This window comes from Bombus pyrosoma, linkage group LG2, assembly GCF_014825855.1.
Source record: "Bombus pyrosoma isolate SC7728 linkage group LG2, ASM1482585v1, whole genome shotgun sequence".
NCBI classification, from domain to species: domain Eukaryota; kingdom Metazoa; phylum Arthropoda; class Insecta; order Hymenoptera; family Apidae; genus Bombus; species Bombus pyrosoma.
In genome coordinates, this window is record NC_057771.1 from 3,693,529 (window position 1) to 3,712,095 (window position 18,567).

Sequence of the window (18,567 nt, forward strand, 5' to 3'; positions counted from 1 at the left end):
ATTATTTAGGATATGCCGCTGTGCTCGACAATCTTAATCGCGTAGCGCAAAGTTGGCATTATTCCATTCTGGTGATTTGTCACAAACGAGAGTTGATACCGGTAGTGCGAATAGACGATTCATGTAAATCCGCGAACCGAGCGGTTTTCATATTATTCTAATTGGCAAACTTTGACTTCTACTTGCAATTTATGAACACCCTTCTTACTATGGTACACACGTATAAATCCTGTCGTACAGCGATGATTTATCGCGCAGAGTTTTCTTATGCTTGCATTTATTAAACTCGTTCGGTTAAAATACCAAAGATAACGGTATCCCGTTGTCGATTACCAGTTTTCCGAATTATCCGAGACACTCCGGTGATTTATCTACGAATAAGCCTAACCGTATAAATATAAACCATATAAATAGCAAGTTGCGTATAAGAAATTGATCCTTTTGAATGTCGTAGAATCTCAGAGGCGCGTTAATTTCTAGAAAAAAGAAGGCGGAAGATCGACCAAGAAAAAGTCAGGTCGAAATGGTTAATTCTTAGGATTATACGGTAGATCACGACACGACGTAACGTGGTTTTTGGTGGAGACGACGTCGTCGATTATCCAGCTTTCGAAGGTGGACGACGACGTTGCTCTTCTCCGGTCATTAATGTCATCGGGAACAGTTGATACCGCGACACGAGTAGACTATTCGTGCTAAAGCTGAGAATCGTGTAGGCAGGCTCGCGGAAGAGAAAGTGCTGGTTTTACGTTCACATATTATAACGTCGACGTGGAAGTACACAGCGGACATTCGCCAACCACGACCACCTCGCTCTATTCTTTTCGTGTTTTCGATTTCCTTCTTGTCTAGACAAAACATTCCTTTTTCCTTTTCTCTCTGCCTGTTTCTCTCCTTCTCTTTGTTCGTGTTGCTATCTCGATGGATGCCGATGCAAGAGTAAAGAGACAAGTGGAATATTCGGAAGCGTGCCAAGTAGATATTTATACGGTAACGAGAAACGTTGGGCCTGTTTGTGTCGCGTCGTATCGCATCGTGTCGGACCGAATACGAAGCTACGGTTCTTTCTCGCAAGTTGCATGTCTTAAATCTGAAGCGTAGAAATGCAATGTTTGTAACGAGAAGTCGTTATCCTTTGTTTCTTATTTTCAGTGTTTCTCGCTTGCCATTCATGGCTTACCATTCGCGTCTTTCTCGTTCTTTGCTTCGCTTTCTTTCTTTATTCGCGTGTATTTTACTAATTTGCAATTGTGAATGAAAATTTCTGATTTCAGTATTCTCGTTTGGAGATATAAGATGGAAGTTGAAATCGTTAGGATCCATCGCCGAGTGAATTTCATTGCACTCCGTACAGCGCTAAAGTACTTTCTTGCGTGCTGTTTTTTCCTTCATTGAATAAGTATGAGGAACTATATCTATGGTGTTCGGTAGCTGGCTATTCGCCGTATGCTTCACGGAATAATATCGATTTTCGAATAAATATTCTTGCTTCTCTTTATGCTATCTGGCTTGTATCTACGATTATACGATCGTTACTTGTTTCCGTATCTTATTATTATGATATTCATAATAGTGTGCGATGTTTTTCCATTTGTCACGCCATGCTTTCGTGAAAAGTTTTTAAGAATTATTATGCAGTCATTATGAACCAAGTTGTAGGTTGTAGAGGGTACAAGGCTCGGTCGGAAGAAACAAACTCGTCTCGTTGTTTCCTTTGTCAATTTCTACAATAAAACCTGTGCTGCTATAAATTAGGAGGAACGAAATTTTCTACCTTTGATCCCTGTAATGAATAATATCGATGTTTTCGAGAAACAATAAATTGGTTCGACTTTGATTAATTGTTAATTATTCGTCAGTTATTCAATTATTCCGATATTTTTTCACTTTGTGTTTCCTTTTCATTCGTCGTACCATGCGTAGAAAATGTCATCTTGTACGTTACAAAAACACGTCGTTGTATATTTTCAAGAAACGATTTTATATCAGCCCTATTCTTCCGTTCTCTTACCTTGTTCTCCATCCTGCAAGTATTCCGTAATAATTTCTCGCGGTTTCACATTTTCTCCTCTTTTTCTGTATATTTTCAATCAGTCTCTGTAGACTCAACCGCAATACGAAACTGTCTTACCATTTACCTTGGCTAACGTTTTTATTAGGTCGTTTCATAGGTACCGTCGTATCTATCGCCGTTTAACTCTAAAACGTTCAAAATTTCGAAAAACTAGCAAACGTAATATTATCTGTTATTTTCTAGAACCACTAGTCCATTCTTCGAACAATTTGTCAATCGGTCTCCTGAAAAATTGTTAAGCTAATTGTAAATGTTCGCAGCTATTGTCTCATCGATTTCATGCTATTTATGTCATTTTATAATTTTATATTAATTACGAAATAACTTTGTATGCATATTCTGGATGCGAACCAGCTGTTTACCCTGTTTTACGTTGTTCGCAGGAGAAAAATTGGAACACGGGTGGTCTGACGAAAAGAAAAGAATCTGATAGTTTTTCATTCATTTTCGTACGTATTGTACGTGAAGAGGCTTGCAAGTCGTTCTTTTTCGTTGGCTATAATTTCCATTATGGAGTGTTTGTCTCGCTCGCTCCCTCTTTAATGGTGAGCAAGCAGGCGAAGTGAAGGAAGAACGAACGAACGAGTACGGCTACGGCTACGGGTACTTACTAGCAGCTCTGTCATCGGTTGCCAGAACGGTCGAGCGTGAAGGTAGAAGGACGGGGTGGGAAGAGACCATTACCCACCGAGAGTAAGAAACGGGCAGCGTGGGCCAGGTACACTCGACCCGAGAAATCCTCGTACACGTCCTACTACCGTCGAGTGGACCGAACAGCTTTATATTTCCCCTCTACTCCTTTTCTCGCGCGTTATTACATAACGTACATGTGTAGGAACATATAAAATGATAATTTCAACAGAAATTGTCGAGCGCGCGTGTCGTCCGTATGACCGGATGGTTGAACGTCAGGCGAACATTTTCGCGACTTGCAGCCTCGCATAATTATGTAACACGCGTGGCTTGAGGTGCGTTATATCGTAATAACGCGACCACGGTGATACGGAATCTACACCTCATACGTTACACGTACTTAGGTACCGGCTGCCGCGTATAGTTTTCCCTGGCATTGATTTACGGAAGATTCCGGTTTTCGAATGTGCTGCGCTCGTGGGCGTATCCCCGATCGAGACGTCGAGATTAGGATTACCGCGCGAGGCGTGTAACGAGCGAGTTTTCGCGCCGGATAATTAAGGCAGAGATATCGGGGGTAAAAGTAGCGCAACGGATGGATAAGGTTTCCTTTACAAGATTCGGGACACGCTTTACACTCGATACTTTGCAGCGCGACGACGTAGTTGCGCCACGTTGCGAAACAAGCGTATCCCGATCGTAAACGCGATCGTCGAACAATTTCGGTGTTTAACATTTCCGCTTCGAGTGCCGCTTATAGGCGGCATTATTTATTATTTATAGGCGGTCCCATATATCCGGCATCTAAATGATGCATATACAAGTGCTATCTGTAGTCAATAATATATTTTTTCGTTATCGGCAGAACATCTTCTGTTGATTTTATTGACATATTGGATTAATCACTTCTTAAAGTTACTCATTGTTGAAACAACATTAAAACGTTTCACGCAATATATTTCAAACATCCAAACGATCGTATACTGTTTCGTGCTAAAAAACCTATTAAATCCATTGACAGTGAAACGGTATTTCATATACGGTTTTTACAAGAATCATTGTTATTTAAGACTTAGGAAAACGTATATACAGCAACCACGCACACTGTGCGTATTTCTGGCGCGCGTTTCAGTACTTCGGCGGACTGGACTGCCGAAGCGAAAGGGTTAACCCCGCGAGACTCGGCGCCGATACGAGACACTCATCTACGTTACACGATCTTCCCTCTTCTTCTTAATCTGAACGCTTTCTCGGAGAAGGCGATACAGATATCGTTCGATGATGAACAAGCGTCTTTCTCCAAGTATCGACTTTCACGTGCGTTTATCGTGCGTAATTGGCCACTGGATTAGTTTCAGCAGTGTCACGCGTTTACTCGACCAGACCTTTGCAAACATATGCCTTTACGTAATCTTTTACGATTGGATTGGATTGGATTGGATTGGATTTGATTCGATCCGTTTCCCACCAGTTTTCGGCCACGTATTACGTAGCCGCGGCTATGCACGAACCTCTGGTCGAACGTTCAACTTTTCCTCCAACCACCTTGCAACCACCTACATCCGCTAGTTCCGTGCTCACTTTCCCTCTTTCTCTCTTTCTCTCGTTCGCTGGTTCGCATTCCAACAGGTGCGAAACGCGTCACCGCGCGCTCTGCCAGAGAGGGAGGACGAGCTTTTATCACGTACAGACAGACGCATAGGTTGCACGTGATGCCAGAGGAATCGACCGTTCCTACAAGGCTGAACAAATCCTTTCCTTTGTATTCGACGGCATGGAAAATTCCTGGTTAGTTGCTAATCCGACGAATCGTTGCTTCTGGACGAACAATTTTCCATGGAACTTGCGGCTCCGGCATAGTTATGCAGGCACACGCGTCACTCTTACTGTTGTCACGCTTTTGGCCATATTTTTAGAAGCAAATGCCTTCGTAAACTGCGACGATCTTCTCCATGTGCAAAGATAGAACAAGGATTTCAAAGGACTTCCTTTCAAAATACAGTTCTTGTTTCGAAAACTTTCTTCAAGTTGTCCCATCCTTTTCGCGATGGAATAATCGTTGCACGGTGTGCATTAATGTCGATGTCGTTTTACCAACAGTTCTTTGCAACTTGACTCGAAAGTTTTGTGAGGTGTTCTTAGGCGTTTTTTTCTTAAATAAAAGACGGCTTTGTCGTTCGTCAACTTGGCCGAATATGGAAACATTCTGAACCCCAACGTAGAAACAGTCGCGTACGATCGGGAGCCGGGTTACCGTTGACCCAGAGTAGTGTGTATTGGAAAATGAACTTTTACCTGAAAGTGGCGTAATGTAATTTAAGGAAGAAAGAAATATTATAAGTAGATATATGGACAACTAGAATATAGACAAAACTTTGACATTAGTTAATCGGACATTATCGGATATTATTATAGTATCGTGTAGCATAGTATCATTATGGTTGCCACGTCCATCGAATTATTCGTTAAGATGATTAATACTTTAAAAGCTTCTTACCGTTTTAAACGAACGCTGTTCTTCTTCTTTTCTTCATGTTTATTGTCCCTTTGCGTAGTTTAAAATTGTATTTCTTCAAGTGATAGCACCGTGTAGGGTTGTAACGTTCGAGATATAGCACTTGGTACACAGAATTGGTATAATTGGAAATTATACAGAACTCATCTTGTTCACGAGTGTTAAGAGAATTTTATATTTTATTTAATAATTTTTGTTATGAATTAGCAGTATCTACTTGTTGTGATCAATTTCACCAAAAATCTATATTACTTCGAAACAATGTTTGATCTTTGTTACTCTACTACTCTAGTGCCAAGCAAAATGTAAGAAAGACAAAGAGCCTATGTGCCATATCTCATACAAATAGGCTTATCTTTAAAATGATTAGAAAGAAAATGAATGGTGTAACGATAAAATGGAATAGTGCAGCACTATCTCACATACTTCGTTCGAATCGTACGGCATTCGTTTGGGTTAAAGATATAAAGATATTACTTAGGAGACTATTGAAATGCTTCTAATTTCTATACATATACATTTATGCTTTTATGGGGAAATAAACATAGTACATTTCCTACATGTATATTATATCATTTTCAGCGATTTTTGAAACGTTTCAATGAAATCACAGTATCAATTCCGTTGTGTATGTGCAGCTTTATTACAACAAGATGTATATTTTACACTGACGAGTTTCCACTGTTCACATCTGACGTCGTCTCGTAGGAGTTCCGATTATGACATCGATGCGGACGTAAATTAATATAATCTTGTACCGTTGACGTCGACGATACGGTGAAACACACGAACCGTCCTTTAACTGCTAACTCATCCCTCAACTTTGCTCGCACACTGTAAACCCGCTTCTGCACATATACCACGGGTATAACTCAAATTGAACACGAGTTTACACAACCATCCCCTGTAACGTTCAACAAATTTCAGATGCATTAAGCTAATTTCATAATTCGAAGCGTTAACCTGCCAACCTTAGTGCATCAAGCGAGTGCTTGCAATCAGTTGGCGCGACGTAGGATTTGTAACACGGTGCCCCCCGGTATCTATCGCTATCTTGACGTTTTAATCTTCTTTACACCTTACAAGATGTAATATCGCGAACAAGATCCTTCCACTGGCTCGCGAATAGTATCACCGCGTTTCCATGTGTGCACATATCGCGTTTGTACGGCTTTGAGGCAAGACGCGCGCGTGGCACATTTTCATGACAGGGCCGCTGCGCTGATGGCTGGACTCGTTGGTAATTTATATCGGGGACTGTACGCGGGCGAACGGTTAGCCTTGAAGTTTACTATAGCCAGGACGGACACGACGCGGAGAGTTGGTTGATGCTTTCCACCATCTCGTCCTCGTCGCTCGCGTAGTAGTACAACACTGGCTGCGGGCATTTCATCGTGTATCCATACGTTCCGTTTAATCTTCCAGAGACTCTGGTGGTATTATGAAATTTTTCAGATTTCTCTCAAACTTACCATGAGAAATTTTTGTCGCCGCGTACGGAGAAAGTCGAAAATGCGGGCATGCTCGTACGTTTCGTAGTGCAATTTTAGGATGAATTCCTTGCGAACGAGTATTTGCGTTCGCCCTATGAGTCGGTAGAATCGTTGGAACAATGGCGCGATATTCGTTTGAGTTAGATGATTTCGTTTCATTAGATTGCAGTTAGAGAAGGTAGGGGACAAGCGTGTTGGAATTCCAATCGAGTTTCTACGATACTTTCGAATAGAGGGATTATTCGTTAAGCGAAACTCGTGATCAGAATTTTATTCCTCGCTTGTTATTTTCTGTCGGACAAAAATAGAAATGTTTTATAATAGCAGAAATAGATTTATTTCCAAATTCAATTCCAGTTATTATGAATGTTTTATTTAATCGCGCTCGCTACTTCGTTTACAAAATCGAATCTGCTTGAGCCGATTGAATTGTCCGAGTAAAATTATGAAAGGAGAAGTTTGTATTTGTATTTTTTTTTATCATGGATATTCTATTTGTATGTTGGAAGGTATAATCAATTTCATCTTTCTCAGTAGAAGTTAAGCAAACGCTCATTTCTCTTCCTGCGTATATTTATGTCGTCAGGCAAACACATAGGTTAACGAGTGTCTATACCCTTTGTTTTACGATATATGTTAGCAAGTACCCAGTACAATCACTTTGTACGTCTCGAGTTCAAGTATGGATGTTCAGATCGGACACGTTGTTCAACTACGACGTAAGATACGTATTGATCCATGGCGTGGATATGCAATGTGTACATATATACACACGCTGACACTCCTGTATTTTTCTTGATGCTTGCTCAAGTAGCGTTTAACTTTAAAAGAGGAAAATCTATTGTTAGGTAAAAATGGAATTTGCGAACGCGATGAAATAGCTTGCGGAAGTAGCTGACGTTTTAGTCGCTGAGCTGTCGTGACTGATTTCACTTTTCAATTAACGTCTTTTAAAATCGTATCCACGTATCGAGTCGACTTACGAAATTACTTTGCGATATTAAAATGTTCAACCGGAAGAAATCTTTTTCATTTGCAATTTAAATCGATAGCAAAAAAACTAATACATACTTTTATCCGATGTCTTAATTCTCGGTATATAATGTGTTATTTATCGAAATTTATTTCGTTATTTTCTCGAAAATTTCCGTTCGTTTTTAGTTCAATTTTGTAGATATTTGTCGTCTGTATACGTTCCGTACAATTGTCGTTATTATATTTTTATTAATTACTCGCATAGATAACATCGTTTTTGAACGAGAAGGTATTCCGCTTTATGCGAAAACACATTAACGACAAATAATATCGCGCTGAGTCAAAGGAATGATTAAACGCAGGATGTTTATGTTGGAAATAATTCACGTAAAATGCTTGCGGTGTCTCTGTATTAAAGCACTAAGCGTGTTTATTTGAGCGTATAAATTGCAGCCGCTGTTGTCCAAGGTGTTTTCTTATCACGTTGTGTGACACTAATTGTAAGAACGTTATGAAATTCCAGCTGAATTGTCGTTTGTATCGTTGCCTAAATCGTTAATGGCCATTTTGGTACGTGCTTTCTCTAAATCGTTAATAAATAATTACCAGATATGTATGCTGTTATAATGTTCATCTCGCTCGAATACAGTATACGTACGAAATATCTAAACAACAGGAATTTTTCTTCAGGCCACGGTTAAACGACGCTTCAATCTTTTTATCAAAAGAGACTGCTCATATTTTTCAAGCTTTTAGTAATTTTAGCATAATTTCATCATATCGACGCAGTTACAGACGTTTTTCTATCTCCTAGCTTCGTCATACTAATTCCAAGATAATTGATTTCCGCTTGACCGTTGCTTCGTATTCTTAGTATTACCTTCTGAATTATTATCATTATTATTATTATTATTATTATTAACATCGTCGTAGGTTGCGAGAAAAAACGTCAACTATAAGTAGTAGTATAGTAGTATGTATGCATACTACTATACGTTGTATGCTCGACTTGGTGAAGTGGACCCATATGGAAGTCCGTGTAATAAACGTACATCAACGATGTAATATCCAGTCTAAATTGATTCCAAACGAAATTCAATTCGACTAACAGGTTTTCTTTCCCGAACCAAGCTACTTCTATAAAAAGAACTTCTCATACCTTGGGTAATTCGTAAAGTAATTGACTGTGCATATTTAAATTACGAGAGGAACGAAAGTAGCTACTATGTCGATAAAAAGTATCTTATTGGGCGATATTTTCCACCGAACGACCTGCTGCAATAATCAATCCTTTTAATTATTTCGTTCGATCGTTTCAAGAACGACAACGAATCGTCCGACTTGCTCTCAAAGAGCACAGCAACTACTCGCGTTATCGTTGCAACAACGAAGCTCCTTACTGTTTATCGTAAACGCAACGTGTCGTTTATTGAATTTCCCTGGACGACCTTATTCCGGCATCATTACGCAAGATGCCAAAACGTTATCTTGAACGGTGTGTCTCTCGTTATTCATTCATGGTTGCGAGCAAATGCTTGTGTTAACACGTGCCACCTTCTCCAGGCTAGGTATACATATATCTAGGAAGCAAAGCGTAGCTACGGAGCTCTCGAGAAAATACACAGGGTATCTCGTAATTGTACGTGGTGCCGTGCAGCTCGTCCTCGCATAACAAGGCAATGGTTTTACGTGGAAAAAATTTATCGAATTATTCCGCTGCTTGTAGCAGTAGTTACAAGATCTGTATAAAGTTGAATGGCGAAACGCAAGCTATATCGACCTGAAATCTGGAAACGATTTAACACTTGATGAGTCGCAGCCCGGTATTCTTTGAAATTGTTTTTTCTTTTCGCCAATGTACGCGTGTCATTATCCATTCAGGTGGCATCGCAGGGTCTTTCGTTTCCGATCGAGTCGACCTCGAACACAGAGGTAGGAAGAAAAAAATATGAATGGTGGTCGAGGCTGATTCGACGAAACTCGCAGAGAAGGTATCGAGAGCTCAAGGATCTCGAAAAGTAAATTCATGATCATGATTCGTACTTTCGATGATTTCGGAGATTTCTGAGATTGAGAAAGAATTAAAAGACGCGCAAAGGCGTACTATCTTTTTTAAACATAAATAACATGGAAAATGCTTGAATTAACGGTATCAAGTTGATCATAAATAAATTGTGGATTGTTTGTCCGATGTTAATATTTTTAAAAAATTTCGCAACGCTGGAACTAGATTAACTGACAAATATTTACGCGTAGTTGATGTTTTTTCAACTAAAAATATTCGACTGAAATCGACTACCATTTTTGAATGACCTTTTTTTTATCATTTATCACATTTTACACGATTATACCTACATTCTCTTTTCTATTCGATCCTGTTTTTCGTAAGATATCAAATTTAGACGGTAAGACAATTTCGGGTTAACACTTTGACTGTTACGTCGAAATCACATGTTTCGCTCAGGATGCCACGGGAGTATTTTTATTATTCAAATCATATAATGGCAAAATAATAATAAATTGATGATGTAAGACAACATTCTTCCCCAATGGACCGTTTATTTTATTGGTGGTCACGGGTGACCACCGTGGCGCCTTGGTAACAGTTGATAGCGACGTATTATAACGAGGCTTCGTTTATTTCAACAAACCATTCGCATTCGTTGTTATTTCGTCGTAAGCAAAACGTATAGAATATATTGTCGAAACGTGTAGAAGATATTAGACTAAAATGGTAGAGGTCCGCAAAGAAAATTATACTTGTGATAAACCAATGATAGGGGTAGATTACAACAGAGGAAAATGTGCTGTAGATTTATCAGATCAAATGATAGCATATTCTACACCACATAGAAGAACCCTCAAGTGGTATATAAAATTAGCTTTAGAGTTATTGTTAAATACATCGATTTCAAACGCGATGATACTCTATAAACAAGCAACAAAACCAAAAATCGAGGTATCAGATTTTAGAATGGTACTTGCAATGCACCTTACTCGGTGCCATTCACCAGAGCCGTCAAATATATTTATTCGACAAAGATTGAGACACGAAATACAGAAGAAAGAAAGGCAAGCGTACCTGGCATGAAAATTTTGCAGAGTGTTATAAAAAAAATGTTAAACAGTTAGGATCAAAAATTGCTAAGAATCGGACCAAAAAGGTGACCATCTATTGTCCAGATTGTATTGATGAGCCACATTTATGTTTAATGTGTTTTAATACAGTGCACCGTTAGTTGCAAGATTTGTTCTCATTTTTTTTCATTGATGTTCTAATAAAAATGTTTAATTGTTCAATGGGGCAGTTTTTACTTCAAAGTATCTTCTATTTATCGGTTATATTCAAATTGCCCTAACTGTCAATTTTCATTCAATTTTTACAATTGTAAGAAGTTGAAGCGCTCCGGTCACCAATGACCACAGCGGCGTCACGGGAAAAACCGTGCCAGGTCATATATGATCAACGTGGCAGTCAAAGTGTTAACGATCGCATAGATCTAGCAAGAAAGGTAGATATTTGAATTTTCCGTGATTCGTGAATTACAACGAGGTAATAATTGGTTCTCGTTGATAACCGACATTTTCGATACGTACAGTTCGTAACTGATTGTCGGTAGCGAAGCCTGTTTACGGGGAGAGATTGTACATCCATCGGTATACGGAAGTTTAGCGCGAACTCGAGAAAGTTTCTGCGAACGCAGAAGACTACTACCTGAGGTTATTACCTAGACACCTACTCTAACGCGTTTACGCTGCAGGCAGGTTTACGGAGGTGGATATGGTGCACCGGCTTCTATCGTGCAACCCTAAGCTCGTTACAGAAATTTCCGACGTTGGCGACGTTTGACGGAATTTGAGGTCGTGCAGTTAGTTTGATTCGTTTTCTTGTTTAACTTTACCCTTGTGTCAGCTAGGAGTAACGCGGCGCGCCAGGTCCACGCGCTGCTAGTTTTATCCTCGCACGCACCGTCACCGCGTCTGTTTCGTGTTTACCTTCGCCGTTTAAAATTAAACTGCAAACGACCGAATCACCAGAACCTTCTGTTGTCTTTTTCAGAAACGGCCGGCAAATTTATGAAACTCGTGTGTGTTTTGCGATTGCGGTTAGTTCATTTTTATGAAAATCCACCGAATCATTTTTCGGATTAAAAGAGGTGTTTATAGATGCTCTTGATCTTCTGCAAGTTCGTATTCGAATAATTTCTGTTATCTACCCCCATTATTTGATAAAAAATTTCAGTTAAATTCTCTGTCGAAACTTGGCAAATTTTGTAGATATGTTCGCGAATTTGTTCCGTGTTGAATTAAAATTTGTATGTTTCGTTTTCCGTTTTCAAGTTTCGCTCAATTTTTTTTTATACATTTATATATATATGTACATGCATACTCACAGAAACTTTGTCTGTCTGTCTGTATTTCTCTCTCTCTCTTTCTCTTCGCTCTCATCGTTTTGTTCTGCTCGTTTATACATAAAAGATTTTAATTTCTTCATATTTTTTTACAACACATTTTGATATTGTTTCAACAAGTGCCGTAATAAAGTTATATTGTTACAGCGCAGCTTATTTGATTTCGAGGTTTTCGTGAAAATGTTTTCCCGAAATATTGAAATACTACTACAAACGTAACGTATGTATTCTTCACGAGTTCGTGTACACGCGTCGTTCAATCTAGAAAAGTGTTGACAATCCTGTTTGTAATAACGATAAATCGATTGACGTTGACTGTCATGCTCTTTTTGTCTATCGTATCCTGTTGATTAGAATGCCACGAACATCTCGATCGTGCAAATTATTATAAATTACGATATATAAGCGTAGCGAACGAGAAAGTCTGTAACGATAATTCAATTAAATGATCGCGATCAAACAAGAAAATGATCAAATAAATACGTAATTAGGTTCGATATGTTACTTTCTTATATTACTTTCGTTTTTCATGGAACAAAATATACAAAACGTAGAGGCGTTTCTTATTCTTTTTTAATGTCTTGCGTATCTCCCTGTGTGATCAAATACGATGCCATTGAATATTTTATAATTATTTCTCTCCTCGATATCTCCTATACTAATCTTTTTCGACGTTTGACATTTCCAAATCTGGTCTTTACCGATTCGTGTAGTTTTTACATATTTCTTCAATTTACAAAATATCGAATATCACGTTTATTCGAAAGTTCTCCTCTCCATATGGCAATTTCAAACAAGCGAATTGCATACATATGTATGTATATCGTTTGAAATTAGAAAGGAACTGCTGTGTAGACGGCACAGACGGAGATGTAAAAATACAGGAACATAAGGAATATCTGTGAAATTATGGAGGTTCGCCTTGAGAGTTGGAGTCCGATTACGACGACGGTCTACGATCTCCGATAGAAGGATTAGACGACAGTCGCAGGAGTTAAGCAACCGAGCTCGAGGAACGGAGGACAGAAAATTGCAAGCGCGAACTCGCGGTTAAGAAGAGAAGAGCAGAAGGACGATGGTATACCGTTAGACGTACTTACTTACGGCTGTAGCTCGGTTGTTTCCGGTCTTTTACCGCGGTTGACGGTACGGAGAAAGATAGTCTTCGCGCTTCGCCAGGAATGTTGGCTGTTCGTGTTAAATCATTCGAAGATCGAATAATCGACCTTCCTTTTCCTAGCTTCCCCAAGAAGAATGTTTTCTCGGTTGTTAACGAAGGAACACGTCGAGCTAACTGTTAAATTTGCAACATTACATATGTACATGTAGGTACCTGTCAGATACATCTGGGTGATTGATAGTGGCGAAGTTTGCGGTAAATACGATTCAAGAGACGAACATTTTCGCTGCCAACAGAATCTTATTTGTTTGTTGAAATGAAGTTTATCGAATTACTGGAATCGAATGAATTTTTTAGCTAGTTCCACTTCTCTAGTATTAGTTTAGTAATTTGAAGAGTAGCGGAAAGAATGATAAACCGACCAATCCATAGTCTTTTACTTTGCAGCAGTTTTCTCGAAATCCCGCCGGATGAAACGTTGTTTGTGACTGCGCTTCTGTCGTTTTCAAAGCTACGTACATCGATTATTTCGTTATCGTCTTGTTCGCTTGTATCGCTTGTTTCTGTTTCGGTTACTCGATTATAATAATTTTGGACACGCCCTCTTGGCTCGTTTTTCAGAATTCGATTCGTGTTGCATGGGAAAAGAACGGGCGGGCGGACGGTTTAATCGTCGCACGATCGATCCTGTTCACGACAAATCCATTTTAAATCGAGACGAGCATCCTAAAGCAAAGTTTTAAAACAGTTTCAGACTACGACGATCGAACGAACTGTTCCGCCAGTGGGTTAAAAATTACGGAACTCATCGAGAAGGCCGAAACAGCCGCAGCCCGGGAAAGCTGCTCTCGTTACCATCGATTTATCGTTGAACGTAAACTTGCCAGTGTGAAATATATACGTGGACGGTTCGCAATCAAAACGGACCAAGTCCACCGAAGTGTCAAATTAAAATAAAATAAGACCGCGACGAACACGACGGGCCATCAATCTCTGGCCGAGAAAAATATCCAACCGTTTTATGATCGATGACACACATATATAACACCGTCCACTTCTTTAAATTCCGCTTCGGCAAATATCGTTACAGTTTACCGGGAGAAGACTCTGGCGAACCAGCCTGCGAACAAGAAAGTTCGATAAATTTCCAACGTACCCTTAAACCTCGCGACGTAGAAGGAACACGGTTTATTATTCGATGCTAGTAGCTTGGCGAGAGTCGTGGCAACGGCATCGTCGTTCTCTTTACGAGCTCGCGTTTAATTCGTTTCGATCTAGCACAAGCGTGGAATATTCAAAGGTTAAGAGAGAAAGAAGAGAGGGCGGAAAAAATAAGCACATTGCTAGCGGTCAGAAGCTGTGGTTAAATAATTTCAGCCCGTGGTCCACACTGGCTGGCCGTTTAGAAAAGGAAAGGGAAAGATATGAAAGGATAGAGGATTTCTTTGAAAAAATCATGAATGGATGTAGGCCCCGCGTTTGCGAAGTGTGTACTTTGAACGAGTATCTCGAAGAAGAAACGACGGCCGCGAGCCCTCGATTCTCACAGCGATTCCATAGCGCCACGCCGGCGTGCCGTGCCATGGCGCGCCGGCTCTCTTACATTTTCTTTTCCCCTGTTTCTCGATCTGTCTTTACGACAGCCTCTTTACCCCCCGTTTTCTTCTCTACCCCTTCTTCATTCTTGTTGTTTCCCTTTCGCTTTTGTTTCCTCCTGTCCCTTCCGCAGCTTTCCTCTTTCCTCTTTCTTCTTTCTCGCTTTCCCCAGTCATTGAAGTAGAAGATAGGCCAACATGAACGTACGCCAGCTGCCAGTTATATCCCTCTCTGTTCGCGTGTCGTGTTGCTCCAACGACTGGTTTTCCCTGGACATTTCTCTCTATCTCTTTCCCCTCTTTGGCCACCCTTTGGCCGCTGCTTCCTCTTTTTTCAATCTTTTCTCTTTTTCCCCTCGGTTTAACGGCTGCACACGGGTCAGATCATGCTGCAACCCGGCTGCAAGGAGCGTCGAGTGCTTTGGACTGAAAAGCGGCTGATTTCTGCACGCTCCTGTGTCTTCTCTTTCTACCTTTCGCTTTGTACAGCGCGCCGTTCTCTCTTATTCGATTGCAAACATGCGTTTGAACGAAACGCTGGTAGAGCTGACCGCACGAGTCTCGTCGAAACTAGGTTGACAAGAATTTCATTCTCGGCGATTCCGCAAGTTGTTGCGGCCAAGCCAGCATCTGTACCGTATATAGCGTATATACTGGGCATAAGGACGCGCGGGTAGAGCATTATCTGAATAATACGTTTATAATCAACGAACGTATTGCATAGGGAAAATATTCCAACTCGAGAGTATCGATTTATACCATCTTCGACTTGCGTGTGGCGAATAAATATTTGTAGAGGCTATTACAGGCAATGTTTGTAGCGACAAACGCGCGTTTACGACTTTTTAAGGAGCGACACATCGAAACAATCGAGTATACGTACAGTGCGTTAAAAATACAAGAGTTACCCACTTGCAGGAACCTGTTAGTCGCAAGAATAAATTCTAGCGGGTAACGTAAAGGCAGCAGAGTTTTCTCGCGTTCGATCAAACTATCGGAAAGGCTCTTATTTTGAAGCGTTACGTGGACCTAAGTTGTTATTGCTTCAAACTAGGTTCGTACACGGAATTTCTAGTTCTTAGCCGATACAGAGTCGTTTGGTTGTAGAAATTCGGCAAACCTTGTAATCATAACGTCGACCAACGGAGTTACAGTGTATGTATCTACATACGTGACGCCCCACGACCGATAAGGTGCCCTTTCGTTTCTTGGTTCTACCGCACAAACAGATCACGTATATCGTAATGCACCTCCGCAAACTAAGAAGCAGAAAACCACTCTTATCGTTAGCAGAACGTTATGAATATGGATACACGCAGAGTTAGCTTTGGCGAACTAAAATAATCGTATAAATTATACAAGGCAAGTTATACGACGATCTATTTGCGCAGCGATATAAGAAGGATATGTATTGTACAAGAAAAATTTGAATATATGTGACGCACGTATCGCGAGGTGTATCGAGGGCTCGTGTTCCTTTTAATTTTAGAATTACCCGACTTAGTTTCCTATTCCATCGCTCCGTTTCGATATTTAGGTACGTAATAGCGATTATATTTTCCGCCAGCCGAGCTTTTACTAAAGCTCGACGCATCGCGTTAGATACTCGGCATCGGATAAACGAACAGATGGAATCGCAAGGAAACAAATACGCGCGCGCTTCTAAAATATCGTTGGAGATGATAAAACCAGAGGTAGAAAATTCTGTTCTACGAGTAAGGTTTTCTTCTATTCCTTGAACGCGATGCCCGTGCTCGTAGGGGTTGCCCTCGTTATCACATGGTTATACTATGTGTGCTCGTTACCAATTCCGTACACGTGCCTTTGTGCAAAGTTGGATCGGTTGATCCTAACCAGCCGGCAATAGTCAAAGCAACTCTGTACCGGCAGAGGAACCGGTAGCCAGGTTTCGTCCAACGAAGAACCAACTGATTAACGCAACGATTGATTGCGAATTCTCTGATAATTGACTAACTCGATAATCACAGCGCGTTTATCAGCGGCGATGTAGCACGTGTGCGCGCATCGATTCGCGTGCCGTGGATGCGGAAGCATAAATAGTAGGTGGAACAGTGGTTCGATCCGGTATCCCATCCGAGGAAGAATATGGCTGGTTCGGCACGCTCGCGCTCCCCCGAACCTTCGATTTGCTTAAGCACCCCAGGGCGATCACGCGCCCTCCCTGCCACATCAGTTTAAATTCAGCTGACGGTCAGGAGAAGGAGGAGGGCGAGGACCAAGGAGTGGGAATCCACGATTACCCAGCGGCTATGTATCTATACGTTAACACACGGGGGCACCAACCACCGCGGGACGTGTGCAAGGTACTAGGGATTCGACCGTATGAATATTCAGGGCTTGCCTTCACGGCGATGAAAATTCGATTGCCCCGCAGCTACGGCGTCTGACGACGATGACGGCCGACGGGGAAGGGGACACGTACCATCACCACCACTGCTTTACACATATATAGCGATAGTGCGAGTACCAGTGCGAGTACCGGTACTGGTTCTGTCGTTGCTCTGTCTCCTGCACCGTCTTCGAGCGTGCTTCCGCCTGTGGAAACTGTGCACCAGCGATCGATGACAATCGTCCACAGGCGTGTGAGGTACTTTGAACCAGCCGGTTCCCACCTACGCCGATGTATAGTATACACACGGTCATAGGCGGCGCTTTCCGATCGAGCATGGAAGACGCCAGTGTATGGCGTCGCGTCGCGTCGGCAGGATAAGCTACCCCGACGGAAATTGCAGCGCTGGGAAGTTATGATGCATTTGTTCCGAGAGATCGGCGGGATTGAATTTTCCTTATCGCGGAGTAGGTCATGGGTCGAGACTGCTTAGATGGGTTCATCGATATGCAAGGAATGCGGCTGACACGTTTGGACAGCGCATTTGCCAGTATGATAGATGTGCGCGTGTTTAACGGTACTTGGCGCTTTGTTAGAAAACTTCGATCTCTTTTTATCACCGCAGGACCGATATATAGCTACGATTAGAAATGGAAATTCGAAAAAAAGGAAAGCGTGGAAGATAGCGCGCGCGCAAGAGAGAAACAGAGAAAGGCTTCTCAAGGGTAGCGTATGTAGGGAAGTTCTTCGATGCGCAAATATTATACGTAGATGATTGTATTTGTCGCTACACTTATCTATGTATACGTAATGAAAATTGGACGGCGAGCGAACGCGTTAAGACACGGTGTCCGGCGCCTATGCGCGTAGCTGAGAGAGCAGGGTGCAGGGTGCAGGGAGCACCTCCGTGGCACGGACACCTGGCGTATTACACACATTGGTCACGGTGTGTGCACCGCGTACGCTTGTACCTACGTACGAATCACATATCTATAGTTTACCACATCTACCTATATCCATTTATTGCATCGCACGCCGGTTGCAATCTTCTCGTCATTCGTTTATCGGATTGCGAGCTCGTGCTGAGGAACGAGAAATATCGATTCGTCGTCGCTGTCGCGATAAAATGAATTTTGTAGCGTGACGCGAGGTAAACGAGAGAGCGAGAAAGAGAGAGAGAGAGAGACAGAGAGAGAGAAAGAGTGGACGCGTGTGCGCGAGATGAAACGGACAAAAGCAAGGGGATTAGGAATTCGGAGGAAGAGGCCAAGGGAAAAACGAAAAGAGGAAAACTCTGCGATTTCGATAAGTTTCTTTCGTAGCGAAGGAAAACGTACGGGCTGAATAGAACAGTGGCGGAGAGGTCCGTAGGAACGTAGAAATTGAACTTGTTCCGTAGA

The 18,567-nt window shown here is 41.4% G+C and overlaps 1 protein-coding gene across 5 annotated transcripts in view; it reads left to right on the top strand.

The window, feature by feature from the left end:
• The window catches only part of LOC122575672 (semaphorin-1A-like), a 389,957-nt gene that overhangs the window by 4,507 nt on the left and 366,883 nt on the right, over positions 1–18,567 (top strand). The window contains exon 2 of one of the 5 annotated variants that reach the window (XM_043744985.1): positions 2,458–2,677. The exons of 3 other annotated variants lie outside the window; for them this stretch is intronic. The gene's annotated coding sequence lies outside the window, so the exon portion shown is untranslated. Of the gene's footprint in view, positions 1–1,258; positions 1,400–2,457; positions 2,678–18,567 lie in introns of those variants that run through there. One more of the 5 variants, XM_043744991.1, reaches the window with a different exon arrangement.